The following is an 18,486-nucleotide window of genomic DNA, read 5'->3' as shown; positions in this document are numbered from 1 at the left end:
AGTCTGTGAAGATTATATTATCTTTACACTGTTTTCTCCTCCTCGTCATTCCTTTTATGGCACAGTGCTCTATGACTGCGAGTCTGTACGAGCGTGTTTGTAGGTGTGTTCTGTAAGTGATTGACAGATTTTATGTATAGGGTGTAGATGGCAATGCCTTTCTCTATTGGTCATAAGTACAAGCTACTGCAACATGTATAATAATTGCCGTACAGTGAAAGATTGCAAAAGGGTGAATTCAGTGAAGTATTCAAGTATTTAGAGAGTTTTCTAAAGAGATGAAACAAGCAATGAATCATTTTGTTAATTTGTTCAAACAGGCAAACAGAATTAAATCTAAATTCTTTAAGATAGACGTGTAAAACAAACAAACAAAAAAAAAAAAAGACTCAAGGAAACCTCAAGGAACGTTAGCTACAGCAGTACTGAGGTGTGTGTGTTGTGCTGTCCTTGTTAAAAACAGCCACAAATGATTGGAAAATATATGACCTGTTAGTTAAAGTTGACATTGTCCTGTTTTACATGTGCAAAATGTTCCTTTTGTTCAGTGCAGCAGGGTTGGAGGTGAGAGTGACTACTAACCCCACGATGCGTAAGGGTATTAGTTCCTCCCCTCACTCATCGCATCTTGTTCTCCCTTTGTCTTTGTCTGGGGAAATGGAATCTGCAGCTTATTGATATTAATAGCGCACAGGATCTGTGGTTGGAGAGGAGCTGGGACCTGGGCGAGAGTGGTAACTTGATATGGCTGGGTAGAATTGACAGTCCTCCTGCTTGACAGGGTGGAAAGGGGTTTGTTGTAAAAATGGGATTGCATAATGTTCAGGCCGTGTGTGCTGTGCTGTACATTACTGTACATACAGGATCGGGGTTAAACATTTCGACCGGCCTGATCTGATTTTGCATGTTAAGTGTGAAACCTTTCTTGACCGTGGATGCTGAACTACACTGGCTGTGACTTCTCTGCTGACAGAATAATAAACAAAGTGCGATTCTCTGATGGATCAGTAAACAGCAGCATGCATTCAGCGTCTTGTCGATGAGACATTTTATATTCAGTGGGCACATTTGAATAGTGTAAAGAAATGTTTGGCCTTGCTTGTTTTGGGTCCACTTCGTTAATATTAAGACAGCAAAGCACTCCATGGAGAAAAGCTGCGCTCTGTGTACTTTGTTCTTAGCTCAGCAAAACGTGAGGGCAGGTCCAAAGAATCTGGGGGATCAGACAGGCCTGACATTCACCAGACTGCACTGTTGCCTTTTAAGCTTAGAAAAAGAAAAAGCGAATCTGAAAATAAGCACCCAGAATAAGGGCTGGCTGGATTGAAGTTGGGTTTAATTGGTGGGTTTTGGGTCTGTTTGCGTGTCAGAAAGTGCTGTTGTTTACAGTCTGTGTGGGTGTTACAATATAACGCCCTGATCCTGCCAATCACATTAAAAAGAAAAAAACACAACAATGCATTTTTCTCCACTTTTTTAAAATGCTGACTTTTTAGACTTTATGAGACTTAGCCATGGTTTTCATTTGATCAGTCCTTCTTAATAAAAGCCCAGAAGAAAAGAGGGGGAAAATAGTGTGCAGTCAGCCCTTTTAACAGATCAGATCATACAGTAAGCAGCTGCGTTTGTTGAGAAGTGAGTCATGCTTTAGATTTTCCTGTGTTTCATTGCACAGACAGTGACTAGGAAAATCTCCTGCACACACCCTAAAAACAAATACCAGTGACCCTGCATATCAGTAACTCTACACAACGACAACTCTTCTACACCCTATTTTATTTACACAATGCTTTTAGTACTGATCCACCAGCCTTAAGCTGCGTTAAACCAGTATCTCAACTTTTTTTGTTTAGATTCAAACAGACTATTATAGCCTGGCATGATAAATAGATGCTGTAGAATTATTCCGATGCTGATGCTAAGTGGTCCAAACATGCAGGATGGGCTGTAAAGAACCACGAGACAACTCTGGCAGCCTCCTATTGACAACCATTGAGTTGAGCATTAATTAATATGGTAATGATATGTGAAGGTTCATTAACAAGCCGCCACAGAAGTAGCCACAGATATAGTATTAAGCGTGCTTAGAGTAATTAATGGAATAACTTTACTTAGTGGTAAATATTCATGGGCCCTCATCTTTTTGTCTACACGGTGTGAAGAGAGAGGAGAGCCTGTCCATTAGAGGAGCTGAAGAGCTGTCCACAGTGAATGCAGGCCTTTTGTTGGGATTGGGTGCGTTTCAGTGGAGGGGTATTAATTCATATTTTGAACATGCAATCTTACAACAAAGCCAAAGGCACTGATAACATACCTGTGACTAGAGAGCATATTGTGAAGCCGTGACCCCTTCAAAAAATAGGAAAGTCCACTTCACAGGTTTGTGGACAGAATAAAATGAGTCTTTGTTCACACTCACGTGTAACCACAGCCGTTCATTACCATAGCAAAAAACCCTTCTGATTGTTCCATTTCCTCTGAAAATAAGGTGTTTGCATGTTTTTCCCACCATGACTACAATGAAGCCCTGTGGTATTTGCATACAAAATGGAAACATTTTTATGGATCACCTGAAAGCTATCGGCTAATAAAAAGGTCTCGTAGCGGTACAAATAAAAATTTCCTGCATAATTAACGTAAAAATGTAATGTTCATTTTTGTATCATTTCATTATGTATATCTTACATTGTAGTCTTTGTACATACTAGTAGCCAGTTTGTAAAATTTCTTAAGCAATCGCTGCTGAGATATGTGAGTCATTTTTGACAGAAATCAGCAAGACATCAAAGTTTGGCTTTATACCTCTTTCCAGGAGTTGTCATCAATCCAGGAATCCACCCAGGTAAAGAAAACACAATCCGAGTGAGTGTACTGGAAAGATAATATGGAGAAAATACACAGAGCAACTCATTATGACAGAACATGTGTTTTTTTTAGTAGCTTTGCTACTACAAGCCTGGAACATGCCCCTTGGGAAAGTCCAAGATTAATGGCTAACTGCAGGCTATAACTGACAACCAGGTATTTTTCTATTGAGTTTGTATCCAGCAGATTATTGGAATTCTGTGCTCACCAAGATGTTGTTTGTTGCACGAGTTTAGCTGAAAGGTTTAGGTGGAACAAAGTGCTGTTTTGTTTGTATCACTGGTGTAACTCTGAGCAGTTAGTATCAGTTTTACGTGTCACTGCACTGTGAGATTTCCATGTCAAAAGTACTTTGTTGTCCTATGTGCCGTTGGGTTGGTTGTTTTTTTGTTTTTTTTTAACCAGATGGCACGGCAGATCTGCAACAGCCAGCCAAGACTTTGCATGAGAACCTTGGAAAATGCTTCTTAGTTTCCTTTGTCTTTTAAAATTGTTGCATTTAGATTCATTTTGTTAGATTTGGCCTCTTACTGAGCATGCACATAACCCACCTTGGTGGGTAATTATCTCAACCAGGAGTTGTTCTATTCCCTAAAATCTCAATGTGGGAGTGTGTGATGGGTTCCGTTTTCCCAACCGGGCTAAGCAGCATGTGCTTGTTTATCCTCACCCTACGATCTGTGCACCCCCACTGTTCTAAATGGCAATATTACAACCCTGTGCTGTTTGAAATGGAGACAATTATCTGTTTAGGTATTACAAGATGGGCTTTATATTACAAGGAGAAAAGGCGTACAGCTGCTATCAGGATCCCGTTGTTGCCTTTTCTCTCCAGTACAAATGTTCCATCATTAAAATGATGGAACATTTATCTAAATGGATGTTATGCATTGGGTAAACTCATTTAGCTCCCGGGGCTCTTTCAGGTGATGGGAATTAATGATGTTTAGTAGTTTGAAACTGAAAATATCTGTCATTTGTCACCACTCACCATTGATTTACGATTCCATTGATGATATGTTAATTGAAGTGTAATGAATCACAATAATAGGGTAGTTGTGTGGGAATGGTCCATTTTCAATGATTGTTCAACCCTCGGTAGAGTTCAGAGCGAGCTGCATGTTGACTCGCGTTTTCAACAAGGGCGTTTAACTCATAATTAACGCTGAGACTGGGCACGTTGGTCCGGGTTGTTTTTATCTGCGTTCGGCATGCTTTAGATATACACTTTCACAAATGCCCGGCCACATTTTTGACTGCCAAATGTAAACGGCAAAAAAGAACAGCGGGAGAGGGAGTTGGAGCCTTTTTTTCATATTTGGATATGCTTTAATGCTTTTATTCAAATTCACCTGAGATATTGGCCCACAGTCACTTCTCAGTTTACCATAAAAATAAGATTTTGTTTCCTTCTTTCTTTTTTCATCTTTCTTCGCCTGGGTTGAGTGCTCACTTAGGAAAGCCGTGAATTCAGATCAGGGCCACCCAGGGGAGTAGAGCGAGGGCAGAGCAGGTATAGATGAGGTGTGCTCACCAGCAGGGGGTGCCAAGAAGGGCATCCTCTGTCAGTAATATGAAAAGTTTTTGTCTTGCAAATAAACCATTCACTCACAGACAGCCCCATTGTTCACTTGTTATCATCAGTGGGTGTAGTTGTAGTTAACAGGCAGATGGAAATGCGAGGATGTGTCGGACGGTGACAATAGTAGGCTACAGGAAGATAAAGGAAAGGTGCCTCCTGTCCCGCTCTGAGCTGAAATGGTTGCTTTTACGTTCCTAGCAGCTGAGGAAGGTACACTGACTGCTTGTACAGCTTCATACAAACAAGGGGAGGCAAACAGCACAGGAATGTAGAGAATTGATTTCTTTCTGATGGTTTCTCAGAACATATAAGACTGTTTGCGCCGGTTATCAATTCCAATCGATAGCAACTGGTGGAAGCCGCTGGCTCGTTGCCGGCTGCTTGTAGTTTACACCTGTGTACCTCATGTTTCTTTTTTTTGTAATTTGGCTCGAGGGTGCTTATGACGAACATTGCAGCGGTAATTATTTCAGAATTCTAAATAATTCTCCCGTTTTGTGTCTGCAGGGCGAGGAGGCTGTTTCACCACCGCTGGAACTGAAGATTGCTTTAAATAAGCAAGTCCTCGTGGAAGGTAAACACACAATCATTTACCAGACTCCAGACCCAGCATGTGTGTGCGAATGCTCTATTGAAAGGGCTTAATAAGTAACTGAATGCAGGGTGGTTTTCTTGTTTGTGTACTGTATTTTTGTGTGTGCATGTAGGGCCAAGAGGGTGGGCCGGGGACTTGACAGGTGCACTCTGTTAGTGTTTGGAGAAGCTGCTGATCAGAAACTAGAACCGTGGCTAGTAAAGAAAGTTAGTGGTTTGATTTTAAAAAGGTTTTTAGTGGTGAAGGACTAATTGGATGCAGGGGCGTACGGACAGTAACTAGATTTTCAAGAAGGTTTTAGCTAAAATAAGGTAATGCTGTGTTTACCAAACAAGACAAGGGAGTTGGAGTACACACACAGCTGTTATGGTTGGCATATCACCCGTATCTCAGGTTTGCTTCTCACACCCGTGTCTCTGTCTGAGAGAGTCTGAGGCCCCCTGGATGTGAACTTCTGGATGGAGCGATCGGGTGAGGCTTAGTAGGACTTTGGAGAAGTGCTTTGCATGCGGGGTTGGGGGGGGTGATAACACTTCAGGAGCTCAGGGCTTCAGAGGAGGAGTGCGTCTGTTTTCTGTCTCGTACAACTTAAAGCTCATTTCATCTCCCTCTCTTTGCCATATTTTCTTTCATCTCTCTTTGTATTATTTCTTTTCTGTCTCTCACTCACTAGCTCTCCCCCATAAACATGCTGTGACTTGTGAGTGGATACGCTGGACATGGGTAGCAGTGCTTTCATTGTTGGTAGCTTTTTACATGGCAACAAAGCTATTCTGAGTAATTTAACTCAGGTTTGTTTGCTTTTGTTTAGTTGATTTGATAAATATTAAAATAAATAGTTGTGTGATCAGTAAAAAAAGAGATTGTACTCTTTGTACTCTTGAACCTAGAGAGACTTTGCAAGTGTTTTTCTTTGAATATATTTCTTCAAGTGGCATGTTAAAAATGTCATATTGGATTGCTAATAAAAAACACCTGCCTGTAGACAAATCCTGTCTTAAATATTAACAGCTGCAGCTTCTCCATACATTCTGAAAACAAATATCTAAGTGTTGTTACAGTTGCACTGTAGGACTCTCTCTTCTCTGCAGTGTAACAATGTATCAGTCAGCCTATAGTCTTCTTTTTTGGGATTCAGTCACTACCACGTTTATGAGATTCAGCCTTGGGAAAAAAAATGGAAGCAGAGGACTCATGTTGAGAGTTTATCTGGAGTGCATTCTCCGCATACTCAGGTCCACTCCACCAGAGCCCTCAGCTGCCTGCTCCAGATGTAAGATCAGCACTGAAATCTTCCAAATGGTTGTGTAATTAATGTTAATGTGGCAAGATCAGCTTAATTGTTGACACAAGCTTCCAATGTGATTTTGATTGCATCACTAATGCAGAAATCCCCGTGGCAGCTTATGGGATTAATATGTCTTGGTGTTTAAAGCTCTTTTAAAGTGCAATCGAGTCAAAGAGGACGAGTGTGTAAAAAGCATGTATGGTGCTCATTTTTCTCTGCATTTGGACCGAACGCGCTTTTAAAAATATTTATTTTAAAAGCATGCACTAGAGTATGACATATACTTGAGGTGCAGGCTACTGACAAAAGTTTTGATTTGGATATCTGGAATATTTATCATCATACGGGCATATCTGTGTGATAGAGCTGCTTCTGATGTGTGCCGTGTGTTTGCCTCCTTTTTGGCCAATTTATTCAGACCTGATGACATCCAGCTTTCCAACCCAATAAAAAAAAAAGGACAATCCTCAGATGCCCAAAACATGTTCCCCTGTTTTGAGGTCTTTCAAAGTCTTATCCTCTCATGTTGGATGTCATTTGAATTTCATGAATCCATGTAAGGGAGAGAAGAACACATTGTGCAAAGAGGCACGTCTTGTAATTCTTGCTTTGCTGTGAATGCTTATATTGCTTTCATTTAGCTGTTGAAGTTGCTTTGTTTAATCTTCTTTTTATGGAAGCGTTAAGAATAAACAAGTGGATTCATGAGTTGGACCCGCAGAAAGGTCGCGTTGAGATTTATGCCGGGATGAAAATAGGGCCTCTGTAATCGTTCCCTTGACTGCATTTATTGCTTACTTTAAAAAAGTAATTTCTTTATATCAGCATCAAGCTGAAAATTGCCATGTATTAGTATTAGGCTCGGTAAGCTTCTAATTCTGTGGCATTTACAGCCGGCTGTGTTTCCATGCATTTATAACACTTTGATTCTTAAGAGCTCCTTTAATCGCTTATGCCTAGCTTGGAACATAATAAACAACTCGCTGTAGCGAAAGTGCCACATGGGGGAGATTTCTAGCAAGAAAGTAAAACGCTTCTGTCATTTGCAGTTTTGTTGCTGTGTTTTTCATGCACTGTAAGTACCGTAATCTACTCTCTGAGCTTATCTGCTGCGGCTAAAAACAGTGACAGGCAGAATAGATGCAAGGCAGCGTGAAAATGAAAAATTATCGTCACTACAAAGGCGTCACAATACAGACCAGCGCCGAGACGTAAAGCGACCGTATGCCTCTGCCTTTTCCTGTTGATTGAGATCGCAGGATGTGTCAAAGCATTCTAAACACCCTCACCTGGCCACTGTCTGCGTTCCCTATCTGATGCTCTGCTCCCATGGGTGCATCAGCTGCTATCGGTACACACTCTGGCAGATCGTCTGCCTTCGTATTGTCTGACTAAACAGGTTGCACAGTTAAATTCACGCCTTATGTTCAGTACCGTATGTTACACAATGGGGCGAGATTCTTTGCGTGCAACTCACTGAATAGGAATTATCTGTAGTCGTGAGGTAGGTGGAATTCTGCTTATAATGTCATCACAGATGTGAGATTTTGAAGCTACTTAAAATATCTTTTTTGTAGAAAAGCGCATTTGACAAGTTTCAATCTATTTTTCTATCAGCATCAGACAGCCATGTCTTCTCTTGGTCTGGAACATATTGATGGATGTGTACTCTCTGGTCTGCCTCGGAGAGTGAGCAGCTTTGATAATGTCAGTCGGCTACCAGGTGCAGACGGCTAACGTGACAGAGACCTCGTGTGAGATTGACTGAGGTGACAGAAGTAAGCAAATTCCATCTGCAGATGAGTTGTCTTATAGCGAGATGAAAAGAAAATCACAAAAGTGAGAGGAAAAGTGCCAGAGCTCTCTTTCTCAGCCTTGGCCTTGTGTCTCAGCTTCAGAAAAGATGAAATAGAACTAATAAATGGGATTGATTTGTTGTCTTCTGAGCAAAATGACTACACAGGGTTTTTTTGTGGTAACCTAGGGAAGCATCTGTCAGACTGCCTTTACAGCAAAGCAGTGGTGCTGAGACGGATGAAATATCTTATGTACATACACCCTCACCACCTAAAGCACAGCAGTACATTTATACATTGCACACATTCTACAGATTCCTGTTTGTTTCCACTACATGAATGTTTGTTGCTATGTATGGAAATTCCATAAAGTTCCTTGAAGCCTCAGTGCCTCTTATTTAGATAGTTTGACTTTGTTGCGCTCACTTCATGTCATGGTAGATATCACTTTGGCAGTCCTTTGCTTTCTCCGTTTATTTTAGAAAAACAAATCCCTTTTAGGGATAAAGCACCTGGTGGGGCTACTTAATGGAATGGTTTCAGACCCACGCAAATAAACAGCTTGCATTTTTGGTGTGAGATTAGGAATGAGGCTGAGATGGAGCGAGAGCTGAAGAGAGGCGGGTAAAAACCAAACAAAGAAAGTCAACATGTGGAGAGCACAGAAGTGGAGTTGCATGTCTGCTTCTGCTTCCTATAGTTGACTGTATGTACTTGGTGCCTAAAGTAATACTCATGTGAACCTGGACTAAGACTTTCCTTTAATAACTTCAGGCCGAGGTAAAGCCCTTTTTTTGAATAGCTGACCAATGACTCAGCAGTAGTTATTCAAAGTGCTGGAAAATATCAGAGTCTTTGTTTTTCCCCTACACACACACACAAACACGCGGTTATATCTTAACTCCGAAAAGATAGCGAGGGAGTGGACAAGGAGAAGAGCAAGTGACCAGTGAAACATAAAGCAGAGTGAGGGCTACATTTATTTTTAAATAGCTCATAATGGATGTTGAAATTAACAACAAATTGGGCCTTTGAACCCAGACACATTTAATAATATCTCCCTGTTTTTATTCAATCCAGAGTTTGGCACCGGTCTCCATTTCACACCATATACTGTTCCCACTCATTAGCTTATTTGATTTTCTGGAGAGTGTCAAAAACTTTTGACTGCTGAGTCATAATTAAAGCTGGAGCTCAAGTACAAAATTTGTCCACACTCTAGTGATTTACTCAGCTTTAGTACTGACTGAATGGCAACTAAAACAGGCTGTAGAAAGTACCTGCTAAAATGAGCAATTAAGAGTTATTCTCATGAGCTAACATTTTGAAACTGAGACGTTTGGTCTCACCTGAAAGTGCCAATGCGCTTTCTCAGGGCATGCAAATGTAGGTTCTTGGTTGCTGGTGCTATACCATCAAGGCTCTTCAGCAAAATAGTTGGTAAATACTGCAGAATGTGCTAGCACACTGGACACTTGTGTTTGCTGTTTACTGTTTTTTACCACGTATGCCCTTCTGACTGGGTTTTTTGGGTTTTATTAAAGAGATGATAGATTTTTAAATTTAAATTTTAGTCAACAAGCTAGTTAAAAAGAATGCTAAATGTACACTGTTTGTTTCAAAGGCACACTTGTACCATCAGCTTCCTTTTCATAACCATCTGCAGCCCTGTCTCTTTTGTAGAGCAGAGTAGGATTTATTAAAGTGAATAATGTGACACAGTTAATGAGCTTTGATAGCTTCCTCCATTGTGAACTATTCTGCTTTTGGCCCTTTAAAGGTCAGTATTGTCGAGATATTTGGTATTGGCCTGTAGTGTTCATATCATTTAAAGTTGATTTTAAGAATTCAGATTTAGATTTACTTCCTGTGACGTGGTCCCTTTGAATGGATGGGATCATTGCCGTAGGTCTGATCTGATTCTGTTGTAATGATGTTAGGACTGCTTTTAGTTTCAAGCTCTTAGTTTTATTTGACCTCTGCTGTGAATCTGTGTTCGGACATCTGCATCTTATTTTCCTTTATGATATTATTTCTATGTCAGTGAATGTAACCACAGTAGTATATTGAAGCAGTTTCATGAGCTTATTGTTTCTTGTTGGAATCGTCCACATGTTCACTGTTGCAGTCCCTGTGCACTTTGGCCTTTCGTCTACATGCAGACGCAGTCCCTGGAAATGGATCTCGGACAGCTTTACTAATTCCAAGATGAAAATATTGGAAATACCTTGGGTTAAGGCTTGTTGTGCACGTGTAGTACGAGTGGAGACTTTTCATCAGTGACACCTCGTGACACTACGAGACACTGAAGCTCCTCTGCTTCCTGTTTGCATGGGTTCATGCAAGCCCAGTGTAGGTAATGGTCATGCTATATGTTATATATAGAATAAAAATGTAATACTGTATATATAGCGATAGACAGCTGAAATATTGATGTTACCAGCTGCTGCGGGGAGAAGTAGAGAGGTGTTTTCAGACTTAGCCACTATTGTGTGAACATGGCCTGAAAGGGAGAGAAAAACTGAAAAGCTATTTCTAACCAAATGTGGGTTTATTTATGTAATCAAATGAAAAAGGTAGAGACATTTTTTAAAGTAACATTTATTTACAGTCTTCCCCCCCTCACTCTTTTTTTTAATACTGTGGTTTTAGCCTTGGCTCCTGCCTTGTTTTCATAAACAAAGTCTCTTTGGCCAGCTAGAAAAAACATAGGCCTGTTCAGTGCACTGAAAACAGGAATGACAAACACCATTAGCTGAAAAATTTCCATCTCATTGCAACTATGTTATTGTTTACTTTACCATACACGTCCTAATATGGTTACCTCCCTGTCAAAGCGGGCCAGAGCAAAGCCGAGGGGCCCTCGCAGGGAGATGCTTTCAGCTGCCACTTAGACAATAAGAAACAAATGTCACAGCTCGGCAAAATAGCCTGGCTTTCACAGTCTTACAGTACTTGGCCTTCGACGCTGCTTGGCTCAGGCTCCTGTGTGATATTTAACTACTCTGTAGTGTTAGATGCCCTCACAGTGTACCCCCACATCTCTTCGTCGCTGTGCCCTCTTTTCTCGCCTTCCTTTTGTCTTTCTTTATTTGTCTGTATCTCCCCATCGATCTCTGTCCCCGTCGCGGTGTTAGCTATGTGTGGGCTGACTGATGGGCCTCTGTTTGCTGTGTTAGGTTATTTATCGGGGTGGTGGGAGGGAGAAGGGGGTGCGGTGATGTGTTTGGAGCGGCCGTTGCCCTCCTCCCTGTGGCCGAGCGGAGGCCAGTTCAGCTGCAGGTCACGCCCTGGCCCGAAGCCGACGCCGCGTTTGAACTGGAAACGTCTTGGCGATACTTAGAGGCTCTTTATGATACTTGGATGGAATCGCAACCGCACAACCTCCAGAAAGCCTGGGATACTGCAGAGGAAATGTAGCGTTCTGGTGGCTGTGGCTTTTTTTACTCTAATTTTTTGAAGTTTGCTAAAATATGAGTTGTTGTAACTACCAGTTTAGTTGATTGTATTGCAGAAGTGCAAATTAATGCTGTTACAGATAGAAAAACCCAGGAAAACTGTCATTAAAATGGGAAAAAAACAGACGATACTCAAATTGGCATTCATCTGAGGGAATTCTCAATGGATAGTCGGCATTGAGGCTTTTTAGGTATTAGGGTCAGGTAACCTCACCACAGGTTAGTCTGGCAGTAGTTGGAAATGGGGTTCTTTCAGATGCATGGGCTTTCTTTTCCCCAGTTGGTAGGGGATGATGGCGGCCTCACCTCAATCCTAAAATCCTCACGTTTATGATATTTGCGCAGTATTATCTGTGCCTGTGGATGAATGGGAGGACAGAGCATGAGGAATGTAGAAGGTCAGACTGCGTGATTTACACAGTACAGAGCCATAGAATCCTTGGGAAAATACTTGGGCTCGGATCAAACAGACGTCATGTGATATGTTCTTAACTCTGACCTTTAAAGTCATGCTTTTTACTGCTGCGCTCTGGTAAAGGATGCACTAAATGTAAAGTAATTTCTGTGTGTTCACCTCAAAACGGAAATGGATTTTTTCTTTTACTAATTATGGCGGTGTGAGGTTTGTTTTTTTAAAGATTACACCTCAGAATAATACAACTTTAAACCACATCTTTTTCTTCCTAAAAACATCTTTTGCATTGCATTTTGCAAATGTTGCTCTTATTGAATACGTAAATGAGTCACGGTGACCTTAAAATAACATGACACATACACAGAGGAAAATGCAAAGAATTTATCAAATCATTACCCACCAGTTCACATTTTTACCTGGCAATGAATGATTAATGGACCTTTTTTCACGTTTATTTTGAACCATAGTTAAGACTCACATCCTGCTCATTATTTCATCAGTATTTGTTCAGGCCTAACTATAATTTCCACTCCATTGCAGTTATATTTTCTTGATAAGCTAATGGCGCTGACCTTTTCTTTATTTTGTTTTTCATCTAAGGGAAAAAGACTATACCCTCTTTGACGTTAATGAACTTTGTGAAGAGGTTTGTTTACTGGCTTCAAGGTCAGTTTCTGAGAAAGGCACCAGGTTTTCTTGTAAACATATTTACAGCCAAAGATGTGTAAACATTGTAAATGCGTACATGTGCAGCAGGGGCAATGCTGGCATATTTTCCCTCTTTTTTTCCTTTCTTTGTTTTTTCATGACCTTTCCCCTGTGACACACGCATAAAGGCTATGTGTGCATAAGTGTTTATCTCTGGAAGCACTTTAGAGCAAAATGTGCACTAACAAAAAGCAGCAAACAAAAAAAGAAAAGAAAAAAAATACTCTTAGAAAGCGTAATGATGTGCTTACTCACAATATAAAGCTGATAGGGGAGAGAAAAGGTAGAGTAGAGGCAGGCAGCATGGCTAACGCAGGACTAGTGGGGGTATTAAAATATGAATTAATGGAATGTTGCTCAGGCACATCTCTGGGTGTAGTGTAGTGTTAAAAAATAAAATTTATGTTGCCAGCTAGTAGCCGTGAAGGTGCATTTGGACTTAGTATCCTTTAATTAGAAGTGAGATATTAGCATTTCATAGGGCTTTATGCTGGGTGAGGGGATCGGCCGGCCACCGCGCCTTCATTAGCCAGCTTCTCTGTGTAATGAGTGCCGTCATTAGCTGATGGAGTGGATTTGCCCCAGCTCTACCTTGAAAGGCACATCTTTTACATACTTGCAAGGAATAAGGCCTTTTAATGGATTTCTTAATGAATAAAATAAGATGCCACTTCTTTAAAATTTGACGAGTGCATTTCTGATAATGTACACCACTAGCTGCTGCCACGTTTTTGGTACATTATTAGCAGAGGTGGAAAAAGAAATGCTGTTGTTGGGGAAACAAAGGTAGTCGTTGGGCTTTTTATTGTGCAGAATTTGAAAAATGTCTATAATGTGTAGCTGATGAAAGTGCCAGATCATTAATATGCGTATGAAATAAGGCGTGTGTGATTTCTGTCAGGGTCTGAGGCTCTATGCTAACACTCGCCATGTTTGTAAGGTAAAGCTGCAGGACAGCTATTGGATAAAACCTGACTGCAAATTATATGTGCGGCTGTTGATGAAGCGTGTGCGCACGCTCAACAACAGTCAAGACAGTCAGAGGAGAGGTGTTTTTTTGCGATATGGAAGTCTCCCTAAGCCTTTGGCTGCGGCTCCACTCTCAGAATCAGCCGTGAAGTGATTAGTATTTTATTGATGAGCTCCTGAAGTGGCAAGTGTGGGAAATTGGATCTTTGATCTCCTGGAGTTTGGGAAATATATCCTGAGCGTGTGGAGCTCTCCAGGTAAAACAGCCCCCACCCCCCCAGCACCAGCAGCACTGTGATGCACACAGACGCACATGTATACATACGGGCATGTCGTTTGTGGGGGCTATTCCTCCCCTTCTCCAAAACACATATTTGTTTTGGATGTTTTCACTGAGAGTCTACACGGTGATTACAGATGTTCATTAACAAAATTGGGTATTTGTTTTAAACTTTAACCAATCACTTTGATATGCTAATTACAGTGTAATTTAATTTGAGCCCTGTAATGATGATGCTGTTATTATGGACATAAATGATGCAGTTAAGCTGAGAGTAATCTCATTTGCATACTGTACATGCCAGTAAATTAAGCCCTTTCCTGCGTTGCTTCAGCTTTAATTTTCCACTCCTTTTCACACAGCATCCCTCAGCCCCTGTGCCTAATAGCAAGCCGGCTTGTTTGATGTGGAGAGCCGCTTCCTCACAGTAAATCTAGTCACAATATGTAATACATAAAGGCTCTCATTATAACTCTAAGTGCCCTTTTAAGAAGTTGGTATTAATAAGCAGGCTGGCTTTTCATGCTTTGTAGTGATACACAAAAACAGTTTTGTCCCTCACCATAATCATCTTCAGGATTCTTTAATCTGCATCTGAGAAATAAAAGCTATCATGCTTGTAATAATGATGTACCCAGGAATACTTAAAGAGCCCTAATCAGATTGTATATGTCCTCCACTATGTGCTGATCAGACATATCTTCAAATAGGTGATTTTATTTTGATATTCCTACTTTGAAAAAAAAAAAGAAGGAAAGATGAAGGGCGTTTGGATGTGTTTCTATCCTCGCATAAAAAACTAATTGACAAATATTGCCCTGTTGTATGTTTAGCACAAATAATTTGGATTCATTTCTTTGTACGAATGTTATTTGATGTCTGTATGAAAGAGCCACATTTGTGACAGAGGGACGCGGCCGGCCTTGATAAAAGCTCCTGTGTCTTCATTAGAGAAGCAGCACCTCATGGTGTCTGATTGTCTGATGTTTGCAGGGAGAAGGTAAACATGTTTGTCATACGGCGCTGTATTTATGCTGCTCAAACATGCGAGGTAGGCCGCGGTGAATGTTAAGGACTTTGGCTCGGCGCACGTCTGAACGTCTCAGTGAAACGTGCAGCCTCACAATGGTCTGAACTTGCCCTGCTTGCAAACAATAGTCCAGCTCCCCCTTTTTTTTGCGTTTGGAAGGAGGGTTAGAAGGCTGTTTTATGGACTTCAACACTGACAACACAATTGCCCTTCACTGAGAATGCGCCTCCATTTTGTGCCATAAAGAATATTATTTTTCTGCCAGCCAATTTTCTCTGTTAGTCTCTAATTGGCTACATAAATCTCGGCCGTTGAGGGTGAGAAATGTTGCCGTGTCACACAGTGTAATCTTCACCCTTATTTACCAATTCATTAAGATTCATTGATGCAGGATCGGTGAGAGGAAATGACAACATAAATCAGGCCTCCAACATAATGACCCTAATCAGTTGGGAATTGCAGAAAATGTCATGATGAACTATGTCCTTGTATTAGTGCCACTGTACATTGTCATTGTGCTGCTTTATGAGTGGGACGCATCATCCTGACATGGGCTGTATTTAACAAAAAAGAGTTGTTAAAACCTGATTCTATTAAAAGGAAGAAATTCATGTCGGGTCTTCTGCTATTTAGCCGTTTGCCCTTTATCTTCAATTTAACTGCTTGATGGAGCTCCCTTCCTTTTTAACCCTTGCTGTCCTCTCGCTGGGAAGCCATAACATGCTTCTTAGGCTTAAATGACCCCTGTCGTGGCACGTTGAGGAAGAACGTCTCCATGAGGAGGAGTGGGGCGGACTCAGTGGGTAAGGCCACACCCATAATAATGACAGCCAATCACACGTCAAAGAGCGGACTGCGTACGTTTCATGAACAGAGAACTTGGTAAATTTTAAGCAGCGGTTGAAGGAATGACAGTTGTGAGTAACTATTTAAACAAAATAGTCACTCCATTACCGTGCCATTATTTGTGTGTAAAGGTTAATGACTGTGTCTGGGAAATCAATAGCTTAACTTAATCTCTTTGTGAGTAACTCTAAACAAGAGAGGTTGGAGACATGCACCCGCTGTGCGTTTTTGTCTGCAGAGAAACATTTAACACCGTCAAGATTTGTTTTAAATAGCAGGGGTTTGACCAGACCATGCTTTCTTCCACTTATCGTGCATGGTACTGAGAGTGGAAATGTAATAAATGGATGTAGCACAGCTGATGACTTACTCAGTGGTAATTAGCAGCTTACTTTGTCTTTAGAGCTGTGGTTTACCACAGGTCTGTGTTTGCGATTTCACAGAACTGCAAAGCTTTTACCAAAAAATGATTAAGCTCATGACAAAGGAAGCGTGCACTTTGATGAGTTGACACCTGCCACCCCCAAAAGGCAGCAGTGCTAATAATATTTTCCTTTCTTTGCATAGGCACACAATATTAATTAGACAAGTTCGTTAAGGCTAACCTCAGTTTTCCCAGGAAAATCTATGTGACACATTTGGGAGCAGCACATTGGGAGCAGCCCTTACATGGATTCTAGTAAAAATGATTAAAAATGTATGACACACTTTAAGTAATGTTAAAACAATAAGTGCTTTTGCAACTCCCGTAGGACGCTGATAGATTCGTGTTTTTCTTTGGGTTTTTTTGTGTTTGACACATCTAATTGGTAAGACGAGCTCGAGGGCAGCAGTGCTTGCTTTTTTTCCCCCTTCCATTGAGCCCGTGGTCAGAAAAAGCAGCCCCTCGTCTCCTGGTGTCTGTCCTCTCGCTGTAGTGTTAATGGGCATAAGCCACATGTGAGCGAGATTATCAAAGTCAAATGAAGGAGAGTCGCTGAGAAAATGTGTGGCGTACCACTCCTAAAAGAGGCTCCACATCCCAGAATTACTATTCCATTCATGCACAACCAGATTTAAACTCATTAGATTTCTCTATTTACTTAGTCTCCATCGGCCCTAGTTGCACTAAAAATATCATGGCCTGCCTTACTTTGGCACATTCCGTCATTGTCTGTGCACAGCAGGCCGTTGCACAGAGGTGTTTCTCACATGGCTCCATGCAAAGGAGACAAACGGCTTTGTGTGTTTTCTGAAATTGCGGATCTATTCAGTTTCGCTACTGGAATCTGCCTTTTTGCGCCCTGCTTGTTGTTAATTTATCTGCACTTGTAGCGTGTTAATACTCGGATGTTCGCGTGAATCATCCTAGTCACCTCTGCTTGCGGTGTAGTAATAGGTTTGGATCTAAACTTTCATGCTTGAGAATCCTATTGTAGTCATCCTGAGGTGATATAAATATGTGTTTTGATCATATTTTATGGCTTCCTCTCATGGGGCTAGCAGTTTTTTAGGGGGACTAAATTATATCAGTAGGGGAAGTGCAGGGGGAAAAAACACCAGGGGATCCTGGGTGAGGAAGCCTCGTTGGATGGCTTCATCTCAGCAGATGGCAAGTTGTTGTATGCATGAAAAATTAATGGTCAAGGTGATGTGCTGCTTGAAAGTCCCCGCTATACATTATCTACTGTGTATAATCACTTATGTGTGGGCAATTACATTTTTGATGTAGCAGGCAGACTAAGTCATAATCTTACTATTCAAGTCACACATGAATCAAGTAATCAAAACGAGGCGCTGTGATTTATGAAGGATAACGTCTTTTCTTGCTCAGTTCCACCTAATTCCTTCTTTGTTGTTTTTCTCTCCATGCCCTGGTGTAGTGAGTGCCATCTCTGGGAGCCCTCAGACTTCCTTTGTTATTTCCACAAACCCGGTTACTGAATAATTGAATGAGGTAAATGTTTAACATGTTTTTACAAGTTCCTCGCTGTGCTGTTGTGAAGCGCCACTGTTTGTTGGGCCTGGAAGAAACACACGATTGCTTTGCTTGACAATGATGTGTTTCCATAGGAGACCACCCCCATGGCTGCCCACCCCACCCGTCACCCCATCTTGTTCTCATTCACGGTGGCTTGCGAGCAGCTGCAACACGCCAGCCTAATGCGTCTCGAAATGTCAGAAGAATGACTTTTTGTTTATCTTGACTTTTGCCTCGCTGTTTATTCTAGTCAAAGCTGCGTTTGCATCGACCTTGATTCGCTAAAGCCTCGCCCCTCCTTCTCCCCTCCTAGAACCTGTTTACACTCTGCCTGCCCCTAGTGTCACCTAGGAAATTGGCTGATCATTTCACCTGGTTAATATTAAATGGCTCCTGCAAGGAGATGTGTTTGTTCATAAACACAAACCCCTGCTCCTCGTGTTTACTGTAGCCATGGCAGCAATCACTTATTAAACAAACAGCTGCTTTGTTTGCTGGTGTCAGTGGCCTGCTTATACCCTGTACAAGGTCTGGGAAGAACTTCTGTGTCTCTTGTGGAGCAGAAATCTAGGATTTGCAATGGGGGTATTATTTGCAGAAGGGTGGGTGCAGCGTGTTTTACTTCTATATTGTCAGAGAGGTCTGGAGATATGCTTTGCTTATCTGTGACTTGGTTGAAGTGGCTGACAAGATT

General features: G+C 41.4%; 1 protein-coding gene across 24 annotated transcripts in view; it reads left to right on the top strand.

The window, feature by feature from the left end:
• foxp1b (forkhead box P1b) overlaps positions 1 to 18,486 on the top strand; it is a 144,587-nt gene that overhangs the window by 43,536 nt on the left and 82,565 nt on the right. For 20 of the 24 annotated variants that reach the window (XM_085160966.1, XM_085160960.1, XM_085160978.1 and 17 more), the window contains one exon: positions 4,955 to 5,021. The gene's annotated coding sequence lies outside the window, so the exon portion shown is untranslated. The other 4 variants (XM_085160969.1, XM_085160961.1, XM_085160968.1 and 1 more) reach the window with 4 other exon arrangements.

The sequence above is a fragment of the Neolamprologus multifasciatus genome, chromosome 5, assembly GCF_963576455.1.
Source record: "Neolamprologus multifasciatus chromosome 5, fNeoMul1.2, whole genome shotgun sequence".
NCBI lineage: Eukaryota > Metazoa > Chordata > Actinopteri > Cichliformes > Cichlidae > Neolamprologus > Neolamprologus multifasciatus.
The sequence above is the reverse complement of the archived record's forward strand: the minus strand, read 5'-3'. Positions and strand labels throughout refer to the sequence as shown.